Source organism: Oncorhynchus gorbuscha, unplaced genomic scaffold, assembly GCF_021184085.1.
Source record: "Oncorhynchus gorbuscha isolate QuinsamMale2020 ecotype Even-year unplaced genomic scaffold, OgorEven_v1.0 Un_scaffold_1699, whole genome shotgun sequence".
NCBI lineage: Eukaryota > Metazoa > Chordata > Actinopteri > Salmoniformes > Salmonidae > Oncorhynchus > Oncorhynchus gorbuscha.
This window is the reverse complement of record NW_025746401.1, coordinates 16,464-44,026: the sequence shown is the minus strand read 5'-3', so window position 1 is coordinate 44,026 and position 27,563 is coordinate 16,464. Positions and strand designations below refer to the sequence as shown.

The 27,563-nt window shown below is 41.7% G+C and overlaps 17 non-coding genes across 17 annotated transcripts; all 17 read right to left on the bottom strand.

The window, feature by feature from the left end:
* Nucleotides 1-15,307: 15,307 nt before the first annotated feature.
* Nucleotides 15,308-15,380, bottom strand: trnav-uac. The gene has a single exon. It is a non-coding gene; the product is annotated as a tRNA-Val (tRNA).
* Nucleotides 15,381-15,607: 227 nt separating this feature from the next.
* Nucleotides 15,608-15,680, bottom strand: trnav-uac. Its single transcript has one exon. It is a non-coding gene; the product is annotated as a tRNA-Val (tRNA).
* A 1,040-nt stretch (nucleotides 15,681-16,720) lies between these two features.
* Nucleotides 16,721-16,793, bottom strand: trnav-uac. Its single transcript has one exon. It is a non-coding gene; the product is annotated as a tRNA-Val (tRNA).
* A 429-nt stretch (nucleotides 16,794-17,222) lies between these two features.
* On the bottom strand, nucleotides 17,223-17,295 carry trnav-uac. Its single transcript has one exon. It is a non-coding gene; the product is annotated as a tRNA-Val (tRNA).
* Nucleotides 17,296-19,411: 2,116 nt separating this feature from the next.
* Nucleotides 19,412-19,484, bottom strand: trnav-uac. The gene has a single exon. It is a non-coding gene; the product is annotated as a tRNA-Val (tRNA).
* A 1,320-nt stretch (nucleotides 19,485-20,804) lies between these two features.
* On the bottom strand, nucleotides 20,805-20,877 carry trnav-uac. Its single transcript has one exon. It is a non-coding gene; the product is annotated as a tRNA-Val (tRNA).
* Nucleotides 20,878-21,103: 226 nt separating this feature from the next.
* trnav-uac lies at nucleotides 21,104-21,176 on the bottom strand. The gene has a single exon. It is a non-coding gene; the product is annotated as a tRNA-Val (tRNA).
* Nucleotides 21,177-21,388: 212 nt separating this feature from the next.
* On the bottom strand, nucleotides 21,389-21,461 carry trnav-aac. Its single transcript has one exon. It is a non-coding gene; the product is annotated as a tRNA-Val (tRNA).
* A 227-nt stretch (nucleotides 21,462-21,688) lies between these two features.
* trnav-uac lies at nucleotides 21,689-21,761 on the bottom strand. The gene has a single exon. It is a non-coding gene; the product is annotated as a tRNA-Val (tRNA).
* A 924-nt stretch (nucleotides 21,762-22,685) lies between these two features.
* trnav-uac lies at nucleotides 22,686-22,758 on the bottom strand. The gene has a single exon. It is a non-coding gene; the product is annotated as a tRNA-Val (tRNA).
* Nucleotides 22,759-22,985: 227 nt separating this feature from the next.
* On the bottom strand, nucleotides 22,986-23,058 carry trnav-uac. Its single transcript has one exon. It is a non-coding gene; the product is annotated as a tRNA-Val (tRNA).
* A 720-nt stretch (nucleotides 23,059-23,778) lies between these two features.
* On the bottom strand, nucleotides 23,779-23,851 carry trnav-uac. The gene has a single exon. It is a non-coding gene; the product is annotated as a tRNA-Val (tRNA).
* A 1,220-nt stretch (nucleotides 23,852-25,071) lies between these two features.
* trnav-uac lies at nucleotides 25,072-25,144 on the bottom strand. The gene has a single exon. It is a non-coding gene; the product is annotated as a tRNA-Val (tRNA).
* Nucleotides 25,145-25,370: 226 nt separating this feature from the next.
* On the bottom strand, nucleotides 25,371-25,443 carry trnav-uac. The gene has a single exon. It is a non-coding gene; the product is annotated as a tRNA-Val (tRNA).
* A 224-nt stretch (nucleotides 25,444-25,667) lies between these two features.
* Nucleotides 25,668-25,740, bottom strand: trnav-uac. The gene has a single exon. It is a non-coding gene; the product is annotated as a tRNA-Val (tRNA).
* Nucleotides 25,741-25,966: 226 nt separating this feature from the next.
* On the bottom strand, nucleotides 25,967-26,039 carry trnav-uac. The gene has a single exon. It is a non-coding gene; the product is annotated as a tRNA-Val (tRNA).
* Nucleotides 26,040-27,269: 1,230 nt separating this feature from the next.
* On the bottom strand, nucleotides 27,270-27,342 carry trnav-uac. Its single transcript has one exon. It is a non-coding gene; the product is annotated as a tRNA-Val (tRNA).
* Between the last annotated feature and the right edge of the window lie 221 nt (nucleotides 27,343-27,563).

The window sequence follows — 27,563 nt, the reverse complement described above, 5'->3', positions numbered from 1 at the left end:
CTTGGAAAATTCCAGAAAATTGTCATGGCTTTAGAAGCTTCTGATTGGCTAATTGACATTATTTGAGTCAATTGGAGGTGTACTTGGTCCTTCTGTAGCTCAGTTGGTAGAGCATGGCGCTTGTAACGCCAGGGTAGTGGGTTCGATTCCGGGACCACCCATATGTAGAATGCATGCACACATGACTGTAAGTCGCTTTGGATAAAAGCGTCTGCTAAATGGCATATATATATATTTGTTTAATATCTCTGTATAGTAAATGTCAATAGTTGTCAAAAGTTTAAATGTATTTGGTTAAGGTGTATGTAAATGTCCGACTTCAACTATATATCAACTTCTACTGTCCTTTAACCCTTTCACATTATAGAAACATATTGATATCAACTATAACTGAAATGAAATAGCCAGCCTGCCAGCTTAGTAGAGTCTGCCACTAGCACAGTCAGTGTAGTCAGCTCAGCTATCAAAGGCAGTTATAGTCAATGAACTAATCACTGATCATAATCTTGATGTGATTGGCTTTACTGAAACATGGCTTAAGCCTGATGAATTTACTGTGTTAAATGAGGCCTCACCTCCTGGTTACACTAGTGACCATATCCCCCGTGCATCCCGCAAAGGTGGAGGTGTTGCTAACATTTACGATAGCAAATTTCAATTTACAAAAACCCCCCGATGTTTTCATGAAATCTATGCAGCCTACTCAATCACTTTTTACAGCTACTGTTTACAGGCCTCCTGGGCCATATACAGTGTTCCTCACTGAGTTCCCTGAATTCCTATCGGACCTTGTAGTCATAGCATATAATATTCAAATTTTTGGTGACTTTAATATTCACATGGAAAAGTCCACAGACCCACTCCAAAAGGCTTTCGGAGCCATCATCAACTCATTGGGTTTTGTCCAACATGTCTCTGGACCTACTCACTGTCACAGTCATACTCTGGACCTAGTTTTGTCCCATGGAATAAATGTTGTGGATCTTAATGTTTTTCCTCATAATCCTGGACTATCGGACCACCATTTTAGTACCTTTGCAATCGCAACAAATAATCTGCTCAGACCCCAACCAAGGATCATCAAAAGTCGTGCTATAAATTTCTAGGACAACCCAAAGATTCCTAGATGCCTTTCCAGACTCCCTCCAACTATCCAAGGACGTTGGAGTACAATTATCGGTTACCCACCTAACTGAGGAACTCAATTTAACCTTGCGTAATACCCTAAATGCAGTTGCATTACTAAAAACACAATGTCATAAGAAACGAGCTCCCTGGTATACAGAAAATACCCGAGCTCTGAAGCAAGCTTCCAGAAAATTGGAACGGAAATGGCGTCACACCAACTGGAAGTTTTCCGACTAGCTTGGAAAGACAGTACCATGGAGTATCGAAGAGTCCTCACTGCTGCTCGATCATCCCATTTTTCCAACTTAATTGAGGAAAATAAGAACAATCTGAAATTTCTACACTGGCTTCCTGTTAAGGCAAGGGCTGATTTCAAGGTTTTACTGCTAACCTACAAAGCATTACATGGGCTTGCTCCTACCTATATTTCCCGATTTGGTCCTGCTGTACATACCTACACGTACGCTATTGTCACAAGACGCAGGCCTCCTAATTGTCCCTAGAATTTCTAAGCAAACAGCTGGAGGCAGGGCTTTCTCCTATAGAGCTCCATTTTTATGAATGGTCTGCCTACCCATGTAAGAGACGCAGACTCAGTCTCAACCTTTAAGTCTTTACTGAAGACTCATCTCTTCAGTGGGTCATATGATTGAGTGTCGTCTGGCCCAGGAGTGGGAAGGTGAACGGAAAGGCTCTGGAGCAACGAACCACCCTTGCTGTCTCTGCCTGGCCGGTTCCCCTCTTTCCACTGGGATTCTATGCCTCTAACCCTATTACAGGGGCTGAGTCACTGGCTTACTGGTACTCCATGCCGTCCCTAGGAGGGGTGCATCACTTGAGTGGGTTGAGTCACTGACGTGATCTTCCTGTCTGGATTGTCACCTCCCCCCCCCCTTGGGTTGTGCCGTGGTGGAGATCTTTGTGGGCTATACTCGGCCTTGTCTCAGGATGGTAAGTTGGTGGTTGAAGATATCCTTCTAGTGGTGTGGGGGCTGTGCTTTGGCAAAGTGGGTGGGGTTATATCCTGCCTGTTTGGCCCTGTGCGGGGGAATCATCAGATGGGGCCACAATGTCTCCTGACCCCTCCTGTCTCAGCCCCAGTATTTATGCTGCATTAGTTTGTGTCGGGGGGGCTAGGGTCAGTCTGTTATATGTGGAGTACGTCTCCTGTCTTATCCGGTGTCCTGTGTAAATTCAAGTATGCTCGCTCTAATTCTCCATTTCTCTCTTCTCTCTCACTCGGAGGACCTGAGCCCACGACCATGCCTCAGGACAACCTGGCATGATGACTCCTTGTTGTCCCCAGTCCACCTGGCCGTGCTACTGCTCCAGTTTCAACTGACCTGAGCCCTAGGACCATGCCCCAGGACTACCTGGCATGATGACTCCTTGCTGTATCCAGTGCACCTGGCTGTGCTGCTGCTCCAGTTTCAACTGTTCTGCCTGTAGCTATGGAACACTGACCTGTTCACCGGACGTGCTACCTGTCCCAGAGCTGCTGTTTTCAACTCTCTAGAGACAGCAGGAGCGGTAGAGATACTCTTAGTGATCGGCTATGAAAAGCCAACTGACATTTACTCCTGAGGTGCTGACTTGTTGCACCCTTGACAACTACTGTAATTATTATTATTTGACCGTGCTGGTCATTTATGAACTTTTGAACATCTTGGCCATGTTCTGTTATAATCTCCACCCGGCACAGCCAGAAGAGGACTGGCCACCCCTCATAGCCTGGTTCCTCTCTAGGTTTCTTCCTAGGTTTTGGCCTTTCTAGGGAGTTTTCCTAGCCACTGTGCTTCTACACAGTGGCATTTCTTGCTGTTTGGGGTTTTAGGCTGTGTTTCTGTACAGTATTTTGTGACATCAGCTGATGTAGGAAGGTCTATATAAATACATTTGATTTGATCTGTCCTCTAACCCTTTCACAATATAGAAACATATTGATATCAACTATAACTGTCCTCTAACCCTTTCACAATATAGAAACATATATCAACTTCCAGAGGAAGGAAACCACTCAGGGACTTTAAAACAGTTACAGAGTTTAATGGCTGTGATAGGAGAACTGAGGATGGATGAACAATACTAACCTAAATGACAGCCACCGGGGTCTGACAACTTGTAGGCAGAGTTGTTAAAGTAATTATCCGTCCATGTACATATTTCCTCAACTAACCGGTGCTCCCGCAAACTGACTCTGTAACGGTACCCCCTGTGTATAGTCTCGCTATTGTTATTTTATTGCTGCTCTTTAATTACTTGTACTTTTATTTCTTATTATCCATATATTTTTTAACTGCATTCCAAGTCCCGTTGTATTCCTGTTACCTTTTATACCTGTTGTATTCTGCGAATGTGACTAATAACATTTGATTTGAAGGGATAGTCATTCAACAAGCACATCACTTACTGCACTAACCCCAACCCTAACCCACAGCACTTACTGCACTCACCCCAACCCTAACCCACAGCACAGCACTTACTGCACTAACCCATAACCCTAACCTTAACCTTAACCCTAACACTAACCCTAACCCACAGCACTTACTGAACTAACCCATAACCCTAACCCTAACCCTAACCCTAACACACACATGACTGATTGATGCAGTAGTAGCTAAGATGGGGAGAAGTCTGACTATAATAAAGTGCTACTCTGCCTTCTTAACAACACTATCAACAAGGTAGGTCCTACAGGACCTAGTTTTGTCGCACCTTGACTACTGTTCAGTCGTGTGGTCAGGTGCCACAAAAAAGGACTTAGGAAAATTGCAATTGGCTCACAACAGGGCAGCACGGCTGGCCCTTGGATGTACACAAGAGAGCGAATATTAATAAGATGGCTGAAAGTGGAGGAGAGATTGACTTCATCACTACTTTTATTGATGAGAGGTATTGACATGTTGAATGCACCGAGCTGTCTGTCTGAATTACTGGCACACATCTCAGACACCCATGTATACCCCACAAGACATGGCACAAGTCCACAGTCCCCAAGTCCAGAACAGACTATGGGAGCAGCACACTACTACACAGAGCCATGACTACATGGAACTCTATTCCACATCAGGTAACTGATGCAGCAGTAGAATTCAATTTTTTTTAACAGATTAAAAAACACCTTCTGGAACTGCTGGGACTGTGGAGAAACACAAACATTGGCACGCACACACACACACACACACACACACACACACACACACACACACACGACAACATTTTCACTATACCAACACATGTATTTAGTACTGTAGATATGTGGTAGTGGTGGAGTAGGGGCCTGAGGGCACACAGTGTGTTGTGAAATCTGTGAATGTATTGTAATGTTTGTAAAACTGTATAAACTGCCTTATTTTGCTGGACCCCAGGAAGAGTAGCTGCTGCTTTGGCATAATAAATGTATCCATAATAAATACAAATTCATCAAATTCCACTGTCGTCTAAAACCCTTCCACTGTTCTCTGAGACTGAACACCCTTAAAAGAATCCTGAATCTAAAGAAACTAACCTCAACCCTCACAGAGGGTCTCTCATCTAGTCACTTCCTGTTAAAACAGGATACTGACTGACATGACTCAACAACAGGAAGTTGGCTTCCTCTTTGAGAAAGCAAAGCATTATGGGAGCTTGGAGGACAGACATCATACCACACATACTAACCTAAAATGATCCTCAAATCTCTGAAGCCCCTTAGAACTAACACCTAACCCTAACACAAAACCAGACACTAAACCTAACTCTACATTCATTAGAACCCGCAGGCACCTGCTGTAGAACACTCAGACACTATTTAGAACATTCTGGGATGATTTAGAACATGCAGATACTATTTAGAACATTCAGACAATATTTAGAACATTGCGACACTCTTTAGAATATTCGGACAGTATTTAGAACATTCAGGGACCATTTAGAACATCCAGGGACTATTTAGAACAGTGTCCTGCGTTCCATTGACCTTTACTGCATCAATTGTAACGTTGTCACGGTAATGTCACACCAAAGGAAGTGGTGTGTGTGTGTGTGTGTGTGTGTGTGTCAGGCAGAGCTGTAATCCTACCTCTCTGTTCAGCCATGGTCTGTATCGCTTAGCAGTGATATAACAGTCTTTCTATTCTCTCTCCCCCTCCCTCTCTCTCCCCTCTTCTCTCTAACACACAAACGGCTCTCTTTGCTCTCTTTCGTCCTTCCTTTCCTCTCTCCTCTCTCTCTTCTCCTCTCTTTCTCTCCCCTCCTTCCCTACCTCGTTCTCTTTCATACACTCTGCTCTCTCCTCCACCCTTACCCTGCACCTCTATCTATCAACAGGCACTTTATTAGAACAAGCTGCCAGCCTCCTCTGTCTACCCTCCTCCCCCTCTCTCTTCCCAACTTCCCCTCTCTCTTCCCTCCTCACCCTCTGTCTACCCTCCTCCCTCTACCCTCCCCTTTCTCTTCCCTCCTACTCCTCTCTTCCCAACTCCCCTCTCTCTACCCTCCTCCTCTATTTTCTCTCCTCCCCTCCCCCCTCTCTTCCCTCCTCCCCTCTCTCTCTACCCTCCTCCCCCTCTCTCTACCCTCCTCCCCCTCTCTTTTCTCTCCTCCCTCTTCCCTCCTCTTCCTCTCTCTACCCTCCTCCACCTCTCTTTTATCTCCTCCCACTCCAACCTCTCAACAATCCCTCCTCTCTCTTCTCCCCCTCCCCCTCCCCCTCTCTTTACCCTCCTCCCCCTCTCTTCCCTCCTCCTCTCTCTACAATCTCCCCCTTCTCTTTTCTCTCTTCCCACTCCAACCTCTCAACACTTCCTCCTCTCTCTTCTCTCCTCCCCTCTCTCCTCACCTCAACCCCAACCCTAATGCTAACCCTCTTTCTTTTCTCCTCACATCTCACTTCTCTTCTCTCCTCCCACTCCAACCTCACCTCAACAATCCCCCTTTCTCTTCCCCCTCCTCCTCCTCTCTCTTCCCTCCTCCTCCTTTCTCTTCCCTCCTCCTCCTCTCTCTTCCCTCCTCCTCCTTTCTCTTCCCTCCTCCTCCTTTCTCTTCCCTCCCCTTTCTCTTCTCTCCTCCCACTCCAACCTCACCTCAACAATCCCCCTTTCTCTTCCCTCCTCCTCCTCTCTCTTCCCTCCTCCTCCTTTCTCTTCTCCTCCTCCTCCTCTCTCTTCCCTCCCCTTTTCTCTTTCTCTCCTCCCACTCCAACCTCTCAACACTCTCCCCTCTCTCTCTCTTCTCTCTCTTCTCCCTCTCTTCTCTCCTCCTCCACTCCCCCTCTCTCTACCCTCCCCTCTTTCTTCCCTCCCCTCTCTCTTCCCTCCTCTTCCCTCTACCCTCCTCCAACCACCCCTCAACACCCTCTTTCTTCCTTCCTCCCCCTCTTCTTCCCTCTCTTCCCTCCTCCCCCTCTCTCGTCTCTTCTTCCACTCTAACCTCCCCTCTACCCCCCTCTCCAACCACCCCTCAACACACCCACCTCTCTCTACCCTCCTCCCCTTCTCTCTTCCCCCCTCCAACCACCCCTCAACACTCCCCCTCTCTCTACCCTCCTCCCCTTCTCTCTTCTCCCCCTCTCTCTACCCCCCCACCCCCCTCCAACCACCCCTCAACACACCCTCCTCTGTTTTTCTCTCTGGGTTCAAGGAGGGCTGGGTATATCTAAATGTGTGTGTGTACATATATAATCATATTTTGACCCTTTCCCTTTCGTGTTTCTTCAATGTTTCCTCATTTTTCATTTTGATAGTCTGAAAGTGATTAATCAGCTCTTTTAGTTACTCAAACACACAGACTGGTTGACTAATACCAAAAGGGGAAGGGTTAGGGAGACAGACAGAGAGATGGTGAGAGAGAGTGAAACAGTGAGAGACAGAGTGAGAGAGAGGCAGACAGATTGAGACAGAGAGGCTGGGTGGGGAGATGAGAGGGAAAGAGAGACAGAGATACAGAGTGGAAAGAACATTGTCAGTGTGGTGCCTATCGTGTTCGCCTCAGAAACAAAATGTCCACAGTTAGAAACAGGGCTGAAACAGAAAGCTCCACGAATATCAATAAAAATCTGTTTACTCCTTGTAGATGCTTCAAGCAGCAGTTTCTGTAGTGTAGTGGTTATCACCTGAGAGTAACACGTGGTGTATAGCCGTAGCACAATTTTGTTGACCTTTTCTACCATTTTGAGACATGGTTATCCCACCCAGGGACATATGATTATGTATACTACTTGTTACACTGTAGTTAAAACATGGATCACATGACAGCACAGATTACCCTGTTTAATAAAATAAACACTATAGTTGATTCCCTCAGGATTTGGTACACTGTACTTAAAACAATAATGACGTAAAAAGTTTAATCAGTTGATGGATTTTTTTCAATTGTATTCAAATCTTTATTATAATTACGTTTATTCCCTCAAACAATTTTACAGGAGAGGAGAGGACCCACTGTGATTAACTAGTTTTACAGGAGAGGAGGGGACCCACTGTGATTAACTACATTGGGGCAAAAAAGTATTTAGTCAGCCACCAATTGTGCAAGTTCTCCCACTTAAAAAGATGAGAGGGGCCTGTAATTTTCATCATAGGTACACTTTATTTTTATTTATTTTACCTTTATTTAACTAGGCAAGTCAGTTAAGAACAAATTCTTATTTTCTATGACGGTCTAGGAACAGTGGGTTAACTTCCTGTTCAGGGGCAGAACTTAATATATGCCATTTAGCAGACGCTTTTATCCAAAGCGACTTACAGTCATGTGTGCATACATTCTACGTATGGGTGGTCCCGGGGATTGAACCCACTACCCTGGCATTACAAGCGCCATGCTCTACCAACTGAGCTACAGAAGAAGAAGAAGAACTTCAACTATGACAGACAAAATGAGAAACAAAAATCCAGAAAATCACATTGTATGATTTTTAATGAATTTATTTGCAAATTATGGTGGAAAATACGTATTTGGTCAATAACAAAAGTTTATCTCAATACTTTGTTATATACCCTTTGTTGGCAATGACAGAGCTCAAATGTTTTCTGTAAGTCTCCACAAGGTTTTCACACACTGTTGCTGGTTTTTTGGCCCATTCCTCCATTAAGATGATGGTGTGATGTTTTGGGGCTGTTGCTGGGAAACACTGACTTTCAACTCTCTCCAAAGATTTTCTATGGGGTTGAGATCTGGAGACTGGCTAGGCCACTCCAGGACCGTGAAATGCTTTTTACGAAGCCACTCCTTCATTGCCCGGGTGGTGTGTTTGGGATCATTGTCATGCTGAAAGACCCAGCCATGTTTCATCTTCAATACCCTTGCTGATGGAAGGAGGTTTTCACTCAAAATCTCACGATACATGGCCCCATTCATTCTTTCCTTTACACGGATCAGTCGTCCTGGTCCCTGTGCAGAAAAACAGCCCCAAAGCATGATGTTTCCACCCCCATGCTTCATAGTAGGTATGGTGTTCTTTGGATGCAACTCAGCATTCTTTGTCCTCCAAACATGATGAGTTCAGTTTTTACCAAAAAGTTATATTTTGGTTTCATCTGACCATATGACATTCTCCCTATCTTCTTCTGGATCATCCAAATGCTCTCTAGCAAACTTCAGATGGGCCTGGACATGTACTGGGTTAAGCAGGGGGGCACTGCAGGATTTGAGTCCCTGGCGGCGTAGTGTGTTACTGATGGTAGGCTTCATTACTTTGGTCCCAGCACTCTGTGCAGCCGTATTCATTGATCTGGCCAAGGCTTTCGACTCTGTCAATCACCACATCCTCATCGGCAGTCTCGACAGCCTTGGTTTCTCAAATGATTGCCTCACCTGGTTCACCAACTACTTCTCTGACAGAGTTCAGTGTGTCAAATCGGACGGTCTGCTGTCCAGACCTCTGGCAGTCTCTATGGGGGTGCCACAGGGTTCAATTCTTGGACCGACTCTCTTCTCTGTATACATCAATGAGGTCGCTCTTGCTGCTGGTGAGTCTCTGATCCACCTCTACGCAGACGACACCATTCTGTATACTTCCGGCCCTTCTTTGGACACTGTGTTAACAACCCTCCAGGAAAGCTTCAATGCCATACAACTCTCCTTCCGTGGCCTCCAATTGCTCTTAAATACAAGTGAAACTAAATGCATGCTCTTCAACCGATCGCTACCTGCACCTACCCGCCTGTCCAACATCACTACTCTGGACGGCTCTGACTTAGAATACGTGGACAACTACAAATACTTAGGTGTCTGGTTAGACTGTAAACTCTCCTTCCAGACCCATATCAAACATCTCCAATCCAAAGTTAAATCTAGAATTGGCTTCCTATTTCGCAACAAAGCATCCTTCACTCATGCTGCCAAACATACCCTTGTAAAACTGACCATCCTACCAATCCTCGACTTTGGCGATGTCATTTACAAAATAGCCTCCAATACCCTACTCAACAAATTGGATGCAGTCTATCACAGTGCAATCCGTTTTGTCACCAAAGCCCCATATACTACCCACCATTGCGACCTGTACGCTCTCGTTGGCTGGCCCTCGCTTCATACTCGTCGCTAAACCCACTGGCTCCATGTCATCTACAAGACCCTGCTAGGTAAAGTCCCCCCTTATCTCAGCTCGCTGGTCATCATAGCATCTCCCACCTGTAGCACACGCTCCAGCAGGTATATCTCTCTAGTCACCCCCAAAACCAATTCTTTCTTTGGCCGCCTCTCCTTCCAGTTCTCTGCTGCCAATGACTGGAACGAACTACAAAAATCTCTGAAACTGGAAACACTTATCTTCCTCACTAGCTTTAAGCACCAACTGTCAGAGCATCTTACAGATTACTGCACCTGTACATAGCCCACCTATAATTTAGCCCAAACAACTACCTCTTTCCCAACTGTATTTAATTTATTTATTTATTTTGCTCCTTTGCACCCCATTATTTTTATTTTTACTTTGCACATTCTTCCATTGCAAAACTACCATTCCAGTGTTTTACTTGCTATATTGTATTTACTTTGCCACCATGGCCTTTTTTGCCTTTACATCCCTTCTCACCTCATTTGCTCACATTGTATATAGACTTGTTTACACTGTATTATTGACTGTATGTTTGTTTTACTCCATGTGTAACTCTGTGTCGTTGTATCTGTAGAACTGCTTTGTTTTATCTTGGCCAGGTCGCAATTGTAAATGAGAACTTGTTCTCAACTTGTCTACCTGGTTAAATAAAGGTGAAATAAATAAAAATTTAAAAAATTGTAGCTGGGGATTTTAACAAGACTAATCTGAAAACAAGACTCCCTAAATTTTATCAGCATATCGATTGCGCAACCAGGGGTGTAAAAACCTTGGATCATTGTTACTCTAACTTCCGCGACGCATATAAGGCCCTGCCCCGCCCCCCTTTCGGAAAAGCTGACCACGACTCCATTTTGCTGATCCCTGCCTACAGACAGAAACTAAAACTAGAGGCTCCCACGCTGAGGTCTGTCCAACGCTGGTCCGACCAATCTGACTCCACACTCCAAGACTGCTTCCATCACGTGGACTGGGATATGTTTCGTATAACAATATTGACGAATACGCTGATTCGGTGTGCGAGTTCATTAGAACGTGCGTTGAAGATGTCGTTCCCATAGCAACGATTAAAACATTCCCTAACCAGAAACCGTGGATTGATGGCAGCATTCGCGTGAAACTGAAAGCGTGAACCACTGCTTTTAATCAGGGCAAGGTGACTGATAACATGACCGAATACAAACAGTGCAGCTATTCCCTCCGCAAGGCTATCAAACAAGCTAAGCGTCAGTACAGAGACAAAGTAGAATCTCAATTCAACGGCTCAGACACAAGAGGCATGTAGCAGGGTCTACAGTCAATCACGGACTACAAGAAGAAATCCAGCCCAGTCACGGACCAGGATGTCTTGCTCCCAGGCAGACTAAATAACTTTTTTGCCCGCTTTGAGGTCAATACAGTGCCACTGACACGGCCTGCAACGAAAACATGCGGACTCTCCTTCACTGCAGCCGAGGTGAGTAAGACATTTAAACGTGTTAACCCTCGCAAGGCTGCAGTCCCAGACGGCATCCCCAGCTGCGCCCTCAGAGCATGCGCAGACCAGCTGGCCGGTGTGTTTACGGACATATTCAATCAATCCCTATACCAGTCTGCTGTTCCCACATGCTTCAAGAGGGCCACCATTGTTCCTGTTCCCAAGAAAGCTAAGGTAACTGAGCTAAATGACTACTGCCCTGTAGTACTCACTTCCGTCATCATGAAGTGCTTTGAGAGACTAGTCAAGGACCATATCACCTCCACCCTACCTGACACCCTAGACCCACTCCAATTTGCTTACCGCCCAAATAGGTCCACAGACGATGCAATCTCAACCAAACTGCACACTGCCCTAACCCATCTGGACAAGCGGAATACCTATGTGAGAATGCTGTTCATCGACTACAGCTCGGCATTCAACACCATAGTACCCTCCAAGCTCGTCATCAAGCTCGAGACCCTGGGTCTCGACCCCTGTCATGTTTTGTCATTTATTATCTTGTCTTGTCCCTGTGCTTCCCATTCTATTCGTTTCCCTCTGCTGGTCTTATTAGGTTCTTTCCCTCTTTCTATCCCTCTCTCTCCCCCTCCCTCTCTCACTCTCTCGCTCTCTCTTCTCTCTATCGTTCCGTTCCTGCTCCCAGCTGTTCCTATTCCCCTAATCAATCATTTAGTCTTCCCACACCTGTTCCCGATCCTTTCCCCTGATTAGAGTCCCTATTTCTTCCTTTGTGTTCCGTTCCTGTCCTGTCGGTTCCTTGTCTAGAATTCACCGTGCTGTGTTTGTGTATCGCCCTGTCGTGTCGTGTTTTCCTCAGATGCTGCGAGGTGAGCAGGTGTCTGAGTCTGTCTGGTTCAAGTGCCTTCCCGAGGCAACCTGCTGTTCACCTGCTGTTCAAGATCGAGTCTCCAGTTTGTCCTCGTCATTTCGAGTGAAAGTTGTGTTTTTTGTTTGTATTTACTTTACTGGATTAAAGACTCTGTTTTCGCCAAGTCGCTTTTGGGTCCTCTTTCACCTGCATGACAACCCCGCTCTGTGCAACTGGGTACTGGACTTCCTGACGGGCCGCCCCCAGGTGGTGAGGGTAAGCAACAACACCTCCACCCCGCTGATCCTCAACACTAGGGCCCCACAAGGGTGTGTTCTGAGCCCTCTCCTGTACTCCCTGTTCACCCACGACTGCGTGGCCAAGCACGCCTCCAACTCAATCATCAGGTTTGCGGACGACACAACAGTGGTAGGCTTGATTACCAACAACGACGAGACGGCCTACAGGGAGGAGGTGAGGGCCCTCGGAGTGTGGTGTCAGGAAAATAACCTCACACTCAACGTCAACAAAACTAAGGAGATGATTGTGGACTTCAGGAAACAGCAGAGGGAACACCCCCCTATCCACATCGATGGATTCAGTAGTGGAGAGGGTAGTAAGTTTTAAGTTCCTCGGCATACACATCACAGACAAACTGAATTGGTCCACTCACACAGACAGCATCGTTAAGAAGGCGCAGCAGCGCCTCTTCAACCTCGGGAAGCTGAAGAAATTCGGCTTGTCACCAAAAGCACTCACAAACTTCTACAGATGCACAATCGAGAGCATCCTGGCGGGCTGTATCACCGCCTGGTACGGCAACTGCTCCGCCCACAACCGTAAGGCTCTCCAGAGGGTAGTGAGGTCTGCACATCGCATCACCGGGGGCAAACTACCTGCCCTCCAGGACACCTACACCCGATGTTACAGGAAGGCCATAAAGATCATCAAGGACATCAACCACCCGAACCACTGCCTGTTCACCCCGCTATCATCCAGAAGGCGAGGTCAGTACAGGTGCATCAAAGCTGGGACCGAGAGACTGAAAAACAGCTTCTATCTCAAGGCCATCAGACTGTTAAACAGCCACCACTAACATTGAGTGGCTGCTGCCAACACACTGTCATTGACACTGACCCAACTCCAGCCACTTTAATAATAGGAATTGATGGGAAATGATGTAAATATATCACTAGCCACTTTAAACAATGCTACCTTATATCATGTTACTTACCCTACATTATTCATCTCATATGCATACGTATATACTGCACTCTATATCATCGACTGCATCCTTATGTAATACATGTATCACTAGCCACTTTAACTATGCCACTTTGTTTACATACTCATCTCATATGTATATACTGTACTCGATACCATCTACTGTATGCTGCTCTGTACCATCACTCATTCATATATCCTTATGTACATATTCTTTATCCCCTTACACTGTGTATAAGACAGTAGTTTTGGAATTGTTAGTTAGATTACTTGTTGGTTATTACTGCATTGTCGGAACTAGAAGCACAAGCATTTCGCTACACTCGCATTAACATCTGATAACCATGTGTATGTGACAAATAAAATCTGATTTGATTTGAAGAAGTAAACTGAATTGTCTTATAGTCAGTGCATGTATTTGAATTTCCAAAATAAAGTATTTATGAAAGCAACTCATCTCTTTTATAAATACGTTACTTACTGCATGTGTCAAAGAGGACTGTTTCCGCCCAGTTTCGAACCGGGGACCTTTCGTGTGTAAAGCCAACGTGATAACCACTACACTACACTACAGAAACTGCTGCTAGTATTATCAGCAAGGAGTAACCCGAGTTTTACATATATTCATCGCACGAATACGAAATTCCAACATCATGCATTCATGAAAATTCCCTGTTACAAATAAAGTACTTCTCACATGTGTCAGAGACCTCTGTTTCCAAAATAAGGTATTCATGAAAGCAACTCATCTCTTTTATAAAAACGTTACTTTCTGCATGTGTCAAAAAGGATAACAACTAGGCTATTTTTCCTCCCGGTTTCGAACCAGGGACCATTTGCGTGTAAAGCGAACGTGATAACCACTACACTTCAGAAACTGCTGCTACTTTTATCAGCAAGGAGTAACCCGAGTTTTACAGATATTCATTGCATGTATTCGAATTTCCAAAATAAGGCATTTATTAGAACAACTATTCTCTGTTACAAATACAGTACTTACTGGATTTGTCATAGAGAACTGTTTCCGCCCGCTTCGATCCGGGGACCATTCGAGTGTAAAGCAAACTTGATAAGTACTAAACTAGAGAAACTGCTGCTGGAATTACTACTGTGGAGTAAACCAAATTGTACAGATATTCATCGCACGAATTCGAAATTCCAACATAATGCATTTATGAAAATTCTCTGTTACAAATACAGTACTTCTCACATGTGTCAGAGACCTCTGTTTCCAAAATAAGGTATTCATGAAAGCAACTCATCTCTTTTATAAAAACGTTACTTACTGCATGTGTCAAAAAGGGTAACAACTACGCTATGTTTCCACCCGGTTTCGAACCAGGGACCTTTCGCGTGTAAAGCGAACGTGATAACCACTACACTACTGAAACTGCTGCTACTATTATCAGCAAGGAGTAATCCGAGTTTTACAGATATTCATTGCATGTATTCGAATTTCCAAAATAAGGCATTTATTAGAACAACTATTCTCTGTTACAAATACAGTACTTACTGGATTTGTCATAGAGAACTGTTTCCGCCCGCTTCGAACCGGGGACCATTCGAGTGTAAAGCAAACTTGATAACTACTAAACTAGAGAAACTGCTGCTGGAATTACTACTGTGTAGTAAACCAAATTGTACAGATATTCATCGCACGAATTCGAAATTCCAACATAATGCATTTATGAAAATTCTCTGTTACAAATACAGTACTTCTCACATGTGTCAGAGACCTCTGTTTCCAAAATAAGGTATTCATGAAAGCAACTCATCTCTTTTATAAAAACGTTACTTACTGCATGTGTCAAAAAGGATAACCACTACACTATGTTTCCGCCCTGGTTTGAACCAGGGACCTTTCGCGTGTAAAGCAAACGTGATAACCACTACACTACAGAAACTGCTGCTAGTATTATCAGCAAGGAGTAACCCGAGTTTTACATATATTCATCGCACGAATACGAAATTCCAACATCATGCATTCATGAAAATTCTCTGTTACAAATACAGTACTTCTCACATGTGTCAGAGACCTCTGTTTCCAAAATAAGGTATTCATGAAAGCAACTCATCTCTTTTATAAAAACGTTACTTACTGCATGTGTCAAAAAGGATAACCACTACACTATGTTTCCGCCCGGTTTTGAACCAGGGACCTTTCGCGTGTAAAGCAAACGTGATAACCACTACACTACAGAAACTGCTGCTACTATTATCAGCAAGGAGTAACCCGAGTTTTACATATATTCATTGCACGAATACGAAATTCCAACATCATGCATTCATGAAAATTCTCTGTTACAAATACAGTACTTCTCACATGTGTCAGAGACCTCTGTTTCCAAAATAAGGTATTCATGAAAGCAACTCATCTCTTTTATAAAAACGTTACTTACTGCATGTGTCAAAAAGGATAAACACTACGCTATGTTTCCGCCCGGTTTCGAACCAGGGACCTTTCGCGTGTAAAGCGAACGTGATAACCACTACACTACAGAAACTGCTGCTACTATTATCAGCAAGGAGTAACCCGAGTTTTACAGATATTCATTGCATGTATTCGAATTTCCAAAATAAGGCATTTATTAGAACAACTATTCTCTGTTACAAATACAGTACTTACTGGATTTGTCATAGAGAACTGTTTCCGCCCGCTTCGAACCGGGGACCATTCGAGTGTAAAGCAAACTTGATAACTACTAAACTAGAGAAACTGCTGCTGGAATTACTACTGTGTAGTAAACCAAATTGTACAGATATTCATCGCACGAATTCGAAATTCCAACATAATGCATTTATGAAAATTCTCTGTTACAAATACAGTACTTCTCACATGTGTCAGAGACCTCTGTTTCCAAAATAAGGTATTCATGAAAGCAACTCATCTCTTTTATAAAAACGTTACTTACTGCATGTGTCAAAAAGGATAACCACTACACTATGTTTCCGCCCGGTTATGAACCAGGGACCTTTCGCGTGTAAAGCAAACGTGATAACCACTACACTACAGAAACTGCTGCTAGTATTATCAGCAAGGAGTAACCCGAGTTTTACATATATTCATCGCACGAATACGAAATTCCAACATCATGCATTCATGAAAATTCTCTGTTACAAATACAGTACTTCTCACATGTGTCAGAGACCTCTGTTTCCAAAATAAGGTATTCATGAAAGCAACTCATCTCTTTTATAAAAACGTTACTTACTGCATGTGTCAAAAAGGATAACCACTACACTATGTTTCCGCACGGTTTTGAACCAGGGACCTTTCGCGTGTAAAGCAAACGTGATAACCACTACACTACAGAAACTGCTGCTAGTATTATCAGCAAGGAGTAACCCGAGTTTTACATATATTCATCGCACGAATACGAAATTCCAACATCATGCATTCATGAAAATTCTCTGTTACAAATACAGTACTTCTCACATGTGTCAGAGACCTCTGTTTCCAAAATAAGGTATTCATGAAAGCAACTCATCTCTTTTATAAAAACGTTACTTACTGCATGTGTCAAAAAGGATAAACACTACGCTATGTTTCCGCCCGGTTTCGAACCAGGGACCTTTCGCGTGTAAAGCGAACGTGATAACCACTACACTACAGAAACTGCTGCTACTATTATCAGCAAGGAGTAACCCGAGTTTTACAGATATTCATTGCATGTATTCGAATTTCCAAAATAAGGCATTTATTAGAACAACTATTCTCTGTTACAAATACAGTACTTACTGGATTTGTCATAGAGAACTGTTTCCGCCCGCTTCGAACCGGGGACCATTCGAGTGTAAAGCAAACTTGATAACTACTAAACTAGAGAAACTGCTGCTGGAATTACTACTGTGTAGTAAACCAAATTGTACAGATATTCATCGCACGAATTCGAAATTCCAACATAATGCATTTATGAAAATTCTCTGTTACAAATACAGTACTTCTCACATGTGTCAGAGACCTCTGTTTCCAAAATAAGGTATTCATGAAAGCAACTCATCTCTTTTATAAAAACGTTACTTACTGCATGTGTCAAAAAGGACTATGTTTCCGCCTGGTTTCGAACCAGGGACCTTTCGCGTGTAAAGCAAACGTGATAACCACTACACTACAGAAACTGCTGCTAGTATTATCAGCAAGGAGTAACCCGAGTTTTACATATATTCATCGCACGAATACGAAATTCCAACATCATGCATTCATGAAAATTCTCTGTTACAAATACAGTACTTCTCACATGTGTCAGAGACCTCTGTTTCCAAAATAAGGTATTCATGAAAGCAACTCATCTCTTTTATAAAAACGTTACTTACTGCATGTGTCAAAAAGGACTGTTTCCGCCTATGTTTCGAACCAGGGACCTTTCGCGTGTAAAGCGAACGTGATAACCACTACACTACAGAAACTGCTGCTACTATTATAAGCAAGGAGTAACCCGAGTTTTACAGATATTCATTGCATGTATTCGAATTTCCAAAATAAGGCATTTATTAGAACAACTATTCTCTGTTACAAATACAGTACTTACTGGTTTGTCATAGAGAACTGTTTCCATGTGCCCCGCTTCGAACCGGGGACCATTCGAGTGTAAAGCAAACTTGATAACTACTAAACTAGAGAAACTGCTGCTGGAATTACTACTGTGGAGTAAACCAAATTGTACAGATATTCATCGCACAAATTCGAAATTCCAACATAATGCATTTATGAAAATTCTCTGTTACAAATACAGTACTTCTCACATGTGTCAGAGACCTCTGTTTCCAAAATAAGGTATTCATGAAAGCAACTCATCTCTTTTATAAATACAGTACTTAATGCATGTGTCAAAGAGGACTGTTTCCGGCCGGTTTTGAACCAGGGACCTTTCACGTGTAAAGCGAACGTGATAACCACTACACTACAGAAACTGCTGCTAGTATTATCAGCAAGGAGTAACCCGAGTTTTACATATATTCATCGCACGAATACGAAATTCCAACATCATGCATTCATGAAAATTCTCTGTTACAAATACAGTACTTCTCACATGTGTCAGAGACCTCTGTTTCCAAAATAAGGTATTCATGAAAGCAACTCATCTCTTTTATAAAAACGTTACTTACTGCATGTGTCAGAAGGATAACAAATACACTATGTTTCCGCCCAGTTTCGAACCAGGGACCTTCGCCTGTAAGCGAACGTGATAACCACTACACTACAGAAACTGCTGCTAGTATTATCAGCAAGGAGTAACCCGAGTTTTACATATATTCATCGCACGAATACGAAATTCCAACATCATGCATTCATGAAAATTCTCTGTTACAAATACAGTACTTCTCACATGTGTCAGAGACCTCTGTTTCCAAAATAAGGTATTCATGAAAGCAACTCATCTCTTTCATAAAAACGTTACTTACTGCATGTGTCAAAATGGATAACCACTACACTATGTTTCCGCCCGGTTTCAAACCAGGGACCTTTCGCGTGTAAAGCAAACGTGATAACCACTACAGTACAGAAACTGCTGCTACTATTATCAGCAAGGAGTAACCCGAGTTTTACAGATATTCATTGCATGTATTCGAATTTCCAAAATAAGGCATTTATTAGAACAACTATTCTCTGTTACAAATACGGTACTTACTGGATTTGTCATAGAGAACTGTTTCCGCCCGCTTCGAACCGGGGACCATTCGAGTGTAAAGCAAACTTGATAACTACTAAACTAGAGAAACTGCTGCTGGAATTACTACTGTGTAGTAAACCAAATTGTACAGATATTCATCGCACGAATTCGAAATTCCAACATAATGCATTTATGAAAATTCTCTGTTACAAATACAGTACTTCTCACATGTGTCAGAGACCTCTGTTTCCAAAATAAGGTATTCATGAAAGCAACTCATCTCTTTTATAAATACGTTACTTACTGCATGTGTCAAAAAGGACTGTTTCCACCTGGTTTCGAACCAGGGACCTTTCACGTGTAAAGCAAACATGATAACCACTACACTACAGAAACTGCTGCTAGTATTACCAGCAAAGAGTAACCCGAGTTTTACATATATTCATCGCACGAATACGAAATTCCAACATAATGCATTTATGAAAATTCTCTGTTACAAATACAGTACCTCTCACATGTGTCAGAGACCTCTGTTTCCAAAATAAGGTATTCATTAAAGCAACTCATCTCTTTTATAAAAACGTTACTTACTGCATGTGTCAAAAAGGATAACCACTACACTATGTTTCCGCCCGGTTTCGAACCAGGGACCTTTCACTTGTAAAGCAAACGTGATAACCACTACACTACAGAAACTGCTGCTACTATTATCAGCAAGGAGTAACCCGAGTTTTACATATATTCATCGCACGAATACGAAATTCCAACATCATGCATTCATGAAAATTCTCTGTTACAAATACAGTACTTCTCACATGTGTCAGAGACCTCTGTTTCCAAAATAAGGTATTCATGAAAGCAACTCATCTCTTTTATAAAAACGTTACTTACTGCATGTGTCAGAAGGATAACAAATACACTATGTTTCCGCCCGGTTTCAAACCAGGGACCTTTCGCCTGTAAAGCGAACGTGATAACCACTAGACTACAGAAACTGCTGCTAGTATTATCAGCAAGAAGTAACCCGAGTTTTACATATATTCATCGCACGAATACGAAATTCCAACATCATGCATTCATGAAAATTCTCTGTTACAAATACAGTACTTCTCACATGTGTCAGAGACCTCTGTTTCCAAAATAAGGTATTCATGAAAGCAACTCATCTCTTTTATAAAAACGTTACTTACTGCATGTGTCAAAAAGGATAACCACTACACTATGTTTCCGCCCGGTTTCGAACCAGGGACCTTTCGCGTGTAAAGCAAACTTGATAACCACTACACTACAGAAACTGCTGCTACTATTATCAGCAAGGAGTAACCCGAGTTTTACATATATTCATCGCACGAATACGAAATTCCAACATCATGTATTCATGAAAATTCTCTGTTACAAATACGGTACTTACTGGATTTGTCATAGAGAACTGTTTCCGCCCGCTTCGAACCGGGGACCATTCGAGTGTAAAGCAAACTTGATAACTACTAAACTAGAGAAACTGCTGCTGGAATTACTACTGTGTAGTAAACCAAATTGTACAGATATTCATCGCACGAATTCGAAATTCCAACATAATGCATTTATGAAAATTCTCTGTCACAAATACAGTACTTCTCACATGTGTCAGAGAGCTCTGTTTCCAAAATAAGGTATTCATGAAAGCAACTCATCTCTTTTATAAATACGTTACTTACTGCATGTGTCAAAAAGGACTGTTTCCACCCGGTTTCGAACCAGGGACCTTTCACGTGTAAAGCAAACATGATAACCACTACACTACAGAAACTGCTGCTAGTATTACCAGCAAGGAGTAACCCGAGTTTTACATATATTCATCGCACGAATACGAAATTCCAACATAATGCATTTATGAAAATTCTCTGTTACAAATACAGTACTTCTCACATGTGTCAGAGACCTCTGTTTCCAAAATAAGGTATTCATGAAAGCAACTCATCTCTTTTATAAAAACGTTACTTACTGCATGTGTCAAAAAGGATAACCACTACACTATGTTTCCGCCCGGTTTCGAACCAGGGACCTTTCGCTTGTAAAGCAAACGTGATAACCACTACACTACAGAAACTGCTGCTAGTATTATCAGCAAGGAGTAACCCGAGTTTTACATATATTCATCGCACGAATACGAAATTCCAACATCATGCATTCATGAAAATTCTCTGTTACAAATACAGTACTTCTCACATGTGTCAGAGACCTCTGTTTCCAAAATAAGGTATTCATGAAAGCAACTCATCTCTTTTATAAAAACGTTACTTACTGCATGTGTCAGGAGGATAACAAATACACTATGTTTCCGCCCGGTTTCGAACCAGGGACCTTTCGCGTGTAAAGCAAACGTGATAACCACTACACTACAGAAACTGCTGCTAGTATTATCAGCAAGGAGTAACCCGAGTTTTACATATATTCATCGCACGAATACGAAATTCCAACATCATGCATTCATGAAAATTCTCTGTTACAAATACAGTACTTCTCACATGTGTCAGAGACCTCTGTTTCCAAAATAAGGTATTCATGAAAGCAACTCATCTCTTTTATAAAACGTTACTTACTGCATGTGTCAAAAGGACTGTTTCCGCCTGGTTTCGAACCAGGGACCTTTCGCGTGTTAAGCAAACGTGATAACCACTACACTACAGAAACTGCTGCTAGTATTATCAGCAAGGAGTAACCCGAGTTTTACATATATTCATCGCACGAATACGAAATTCCAACATCATGCATTCATGAAAATTCTCTGTTACAAATACAGTACTTCTCACATGTGTCAGAGACCTCTGTTTCCAAAATAAGGTATTCATGAAAGCAACTCATCTCTTTTATAAAAACGTTACTTACTGCATGTGTCAAAAAGGATAACCACTACACTATGTTTCCGCCCGGTTTCGAACCAGGGACCTTTCGCGTGTAAAGCAAACGTGATAACCACTACACTACAGAAACTGCTGCTACTATTATCAGCAAGGAGTAACCCGAGTTTTACATATATTCATCGCACGAATACGAAATTCCAACATCATGTATTCATGAAAATTCTCTGTTACAAATACGGTACTTACTGGATTTGTCATAGAGAACTGTTTGTCGAACCGGGGACCATTCGAGTGTAAAGCAAACTTGATAACTACTAAACTAGAGAAACTGCTGCTGGAATTACTACTGTGTAGTAAACCAAATTGTACAGATATTCATCGCACGAATTCGAAATTCCAACATAATGCATTTATGAAAATTCTCTGTCACAAATACAGTACTTCTCACATGTGTCAGAGAGCTCTGTTTCCAAAATAAGGTATTCATGAAAGCAACTCATCTCTTTTATAAATACGTTACTTACTGCATGTGTCAAAAAGGACTGTTTCCACCCAGTTTCGAACCAGGGACCTTTCACGTGTAAAGCAAACATGATAACCACTACACTACAGAAACTGCTGCTACTATTATCAGCAAGGAGTAACCCGAGTTTTACAGATATTCATTGCATGTATTCGAATTTCCAAAATAAGGCATTTATTAGAACAACTATTCTCTGTTACAAATACAGTACTTACTGGATTTGTCATAGAGAACTGTTTCCGCCCGCTTCGAACCGGGGACCATTCAAGTGTAAAGCAAACTTGATAACTACTAAACTAGAGAAACTGCTGCTGGAATTACTACTGTGGAGTAAACCAAATTGTACAGATATTCATCGCACGAATTCGAAATTCCAACATAATGCATTTATGAAAATTCTCTGTTACAAATACAGTACTTCTCACATGTGTCAGAGACCTCTGTTTCCAAAATAAGGTATTCATGAAAGCAACTCATCTCTTTTATAAAACGTTACTTACTGCATGTGTCAAAAGGATAACAAATACACTATGTTTCCGCCCGGTTTCGAACCAGGGACCTTTCGCGTGTAAAGCAAACGTGATAACCACTACACTACAGAAACTGCTGCTAGTATTATCAGCAAGGAGTAACCCGAGTTTTACATATATTCATCGCACGAATACGAAATTCCAACATCATGCATTCATGAAAATTCTCTGTTACAAATACAGTACTTCTCACATGTGTCAGAGACCTCTGTTTCCAAAATAAGGTATTCATGAAAGCAACTCATCTCTTTTATAAAAACGTTACTTACTGCATGTGTCAAAAAGGATAACCACTACACTATGTTTCCGCCCGGTTTCGAACCAGGGACCTTTCGCGTGTAAAGCAAACGTGATAACCACTACACTACAGAAACTGCTGCTACTATTATCAGCAAGGAGTAACCCGAGTTTTACATATATTCATCGCACGAATACGAAATTCCAACATCATGTATTCATGAAAATTCTCTGTTACAAATACGGTACTTACTGGATTTGTCATAGAGAACTGTTTCCGCCCGCTTCGAACCGGGGACCATTCGAGTGTAAAGCAAACTTGATAACTACTAAACTAGAGAAACTGCTGCTGGAATTACTACTGTGTAGTAAACCAAATTGTACAGATATTCATCGCAAATTCGAAATTCCAACATAATGCATTTATGAAAATTCTCTGTTACAAATACAGTACTTCTCACATGTGTCAGAGACCTCTGTTTCCAAAATAAGGTATTCATGAAAGCAACTCATCTCTTTTATAAATACGTTACTTACTGCATGTGTCAAAAAGGACTGTTTCCACCCTGGTTTCGAACCAGGGACCTTTCACGTGTAAAGCAAACGTGATAACCACTACACTACAGAAACTGCTGCTAGTATTATCAGCAAGGAGTAACCCGAGTTTTACATATATTCATCGCACGAATACGAAATTCCAACATCATGCATTTATGAAAATTCTCTGTTACAAATACAGTACTTCTCACATGTGTCAGAGACCTCTGTTTCCAAAATAAGGTATTCATGAAAGCAACTCATCTCTTTTATAAAAACGTTACTTACTGCATGTGTCAAAAAGGATAACCACTACACTATGTTTCCGCCCGGTTTCGAACCAGGGACCTTTCGCTTGTAAAGCAAACGTGATAACCACTACACTACAGAAACTGCTGCTAGTATTATCAGCAAGGAGTAACCCGAGTTTTACATATATTCATCGCACGAATACGAAATTCCAACATCATGTATTCATGAAAATTCTCTGTTACAAATACGGTACTTACTGGATTTGTCATAGAGAACTGTTTCCGCCCGCTTCGAACCGGGGACCATTCGAGTGTAAAGCAAACTTGATAACTACTAAACTAGAGAAACTGCTGCTGGAATTACTACTGTGTAGTAAACCAAATTGTACAGATATTCATCGCACGAATTCGAAATTCCAACATAATGCATTTATGAAAATTCTCTGTTACAAATACAGTACTTCTCACATGTGTCAGAGACCTCTGTTTCCAAAATAAGGTATTCATGAAAGCAACTCATCTCTTTTATAAATACGTTACTTACTGCATGTGTCAAAAGGACTGTTTCCGCCCAGTTTCGAACCAGGGACCTTTCACGTGTAAAGCAAACGTGATAACCACTACACTACAGAAACTGCTGCTACTATTATCAGCAAGGAGTAACCCGAGTTTTACAGATATTCATTGCATGTATTCGAATTTCCAAAATAAGGCATTTATTAGAACAACTATTCTCTGTTACAAATACAGTACTTACTGGATTTGTCATAGAGAACTGTTTCCGTTTTCCCCGCTTCGAACCGGGGACCATTCCAGGGAGTGTAAAGCAAACTTGATAACTACTAAACTAGAGAAACTGCTGCTGGAATTCTACTGTGTAGTAAACCAAATTGTACAGATATTCATCGCACGAATTCGAAATTCCAACATAATGCATTTATGAAAATTCTCTGTTACAAATACAGTACTTCTCACATGTGTCAGAGACCTCTGTTTCCAAAATAAGGTATTCATGAAAGCAACTCATCTCTTTTATAAAAACGTTACTTACTGCATGTGTCAAGGATAACAAAGGACTGTTTCCCCGGTTTCGAACCAGGGACCTTTCGCGTGTAAAGCAAACGTGATAACCACTACACTACAGAAACTGCTGCTAGTATTATCAGCAAGGAGTAACCCGAGTTTTACATATATTCATCGCACGAATACGAAATTCCAACATCATGCATTCATGAAAATTCTCTGTTACAAATACAGTACTTCTCACATGTGTCAGAGACCTCTGTTTCCAAAATAAGGTATTCATGAAAGCAACTCATCTCTTTTATAAATACGTTACTTACTGCATGTGTCAAAAAGGACTGTTTCCGCCTGGTTTCGAACCAGGGACCTTTCGCGTGTAAAGCAAACGTGATAACCACTACACTACAGAAACTGCTGCTAGTATTATCAGCAAGGAGTAACCCGAGTTTTACATATATTCATCGCACGAATACGAAATTCCAACATAATGCATTTATGAAAATTCTCTGTTACAAATACAGTACTTCTCACATGTGTCAGAGACCTCTGTTTCCAAAATAAGGTATTCATGAAAGCAACTCATCTCTTTTATAAAAACGTTACTTACTGCATGTGTCAAAAGGATAACCACTACACTATGTTTCCGCCCGGTTTCGAACCAGGGACCTTTCGCGTGTAAAGCAAACGTGATAACCACTACACTACAGAAACTGCTGCTAGTATTATCAGCAAGGAGTAACCCGAGTTTTACATATATTCATCGCACGAATACGAAATTCCAACATCATGCATTCATGAAAATTCTCTGTTACAAATACAGTACTTCTCACATGTGTCAGAGACCTCTGTTTCCAAAATAAGGTATTCATGAAAGCAACTCATCTCTTTTATAAAAACGTTACTTACTGCATGTGTCAAGGATAACAAATACACTATGTTTCCGCCCGGTTTCGAACCAGGGACCTTTCGCGTGTAAAGCAAACGTGATAACCACTACACTACAGAAACTGCTGCTAGTATTATCAGCAAGGAGTAACCCGAGTTTTACATATATTCATCGCACGAATACGAAATTCCAACATCATGCATTCATGAAAATTCTCTGTTACAAATACAGTACTTCTCACATGTGTCAGAGACCTCTGTTTCCAAAATAAGGTATTCATGAAAGCAACTCATCTCTTTTATAAAAACGTTACTTACTGCATGTGTCAAAAGGATAACAACTACACTATGTTTCCGCCCGGTTTCGAACCAGGGACCTTTCGCGTGTAAAGCGAACGTGATAACCACTACACTACAGAAACTGCTGCTACTATTATCAGCAAGGAGTAACGAGTTTTACATATATTCATTGCATGAATACGAAATTCCAACATCATGTATTCATGAAAATTCTCTGTTACAAATACGGTACTTACTGGATTTGTCATAGAGAACTGTTTCCGCCCGCTTCGAACCGGGGACCATTCGAGTGTAAAGCAAACTTGATAACTACTAAACTAGAGAAACTGCTGCTGGAATTACTACTGTGGAGTAAACCAAATTGTACAGATATTAATCGCACAAATTCGAAATTCCAACATAATGCATTTATGAAAATTCTCTGTTACAAATACAGTACTTCTCACATGTGTCAGAGACCTCTGTTTCCAAAATAAGGTATTCATGAAAGCAACTCATCTCTTTTATAAAAACGTTACTTACTGCATGTGTCAAAAGGATAACAACTACTATGTTTCCGCCAGGTTTCGAACCAGGGACCTTTCGCGTGTAAAGCAAACGTGATAACCACTACACTACAGAAACTGCTGCTACTATTATCAGCAAGGAGTAACCCGAGTTTTACAGATATTCATTGCATGTATTCGAATTTCCAAAATAAGGCATTTATTAGAACAACTATTCTCTGTTACAAATACAGTACTTACTGGATTTGTCATAGAGAACTGTTTCCGCCCGCTTCGAACCGGGGACCATTCAAGTGTAAAGCAAACTTGATAACTACTAAACTAGAGAAACTGCTGCTGGAATTACTACTGTGGAGTAAACCAAATTGTACAGATATTAATCGCACAAATTCGAAATTCCAACATAATGCATTTATGAAAATTCTCTGTTACAAATACAGTACTTCTCACATGTGTCAGAGACCTCTGTTTCCAAAATAAGGTATTCATGAAAGCAACTCATCTCTTTTATAAATACGTTACTTACTGCATGTGTCAAAAGGACTGTTTCCTCCTGGTTTCGAACCAGGGACCTTTTTCGCGTGTAAAGCAAACGTGATAACCACTACACTACAGAAACTGCTGCTAGTATTATCAGCAAGGAGTAACCCGAGTTTTACATATATTCATCGCACGAATACGAAATTCCAACATCATGCATTCATGAAAATTCTCTGTTACAAATACAGTACTTCTCACATGTGTCAGAGACCTCTGTTTCCAAAATAAGGTATTCATGAAAGCAACTCATCTCTTTTATAAAAACGTTACTTACTGCATGTGTCAAAAAGGATAACCACTACACTATGTTTCCGCCCGGTTTCGAACCAGGGACCTTTCGCGTGTAAAGCAAACGTGATAACCACTACACTACAGAAACTGCTGCTAGTATTATCAGCAAGGAGTAACCCGAGTTTTACATATATTCATCGCACGAATACGAAATTCCAACATCATGCATTCATGAAAATTCTCTGTTACAAATACAGTACTTCTCACATGTGTCAGAGACCTCTGTTTCCAAAATAAGGTATTCATGAAAGCAACTCATCTCTTTTATAAAAACGTTACTTACTGCATGTGTCAAAAAGGATAACAAAT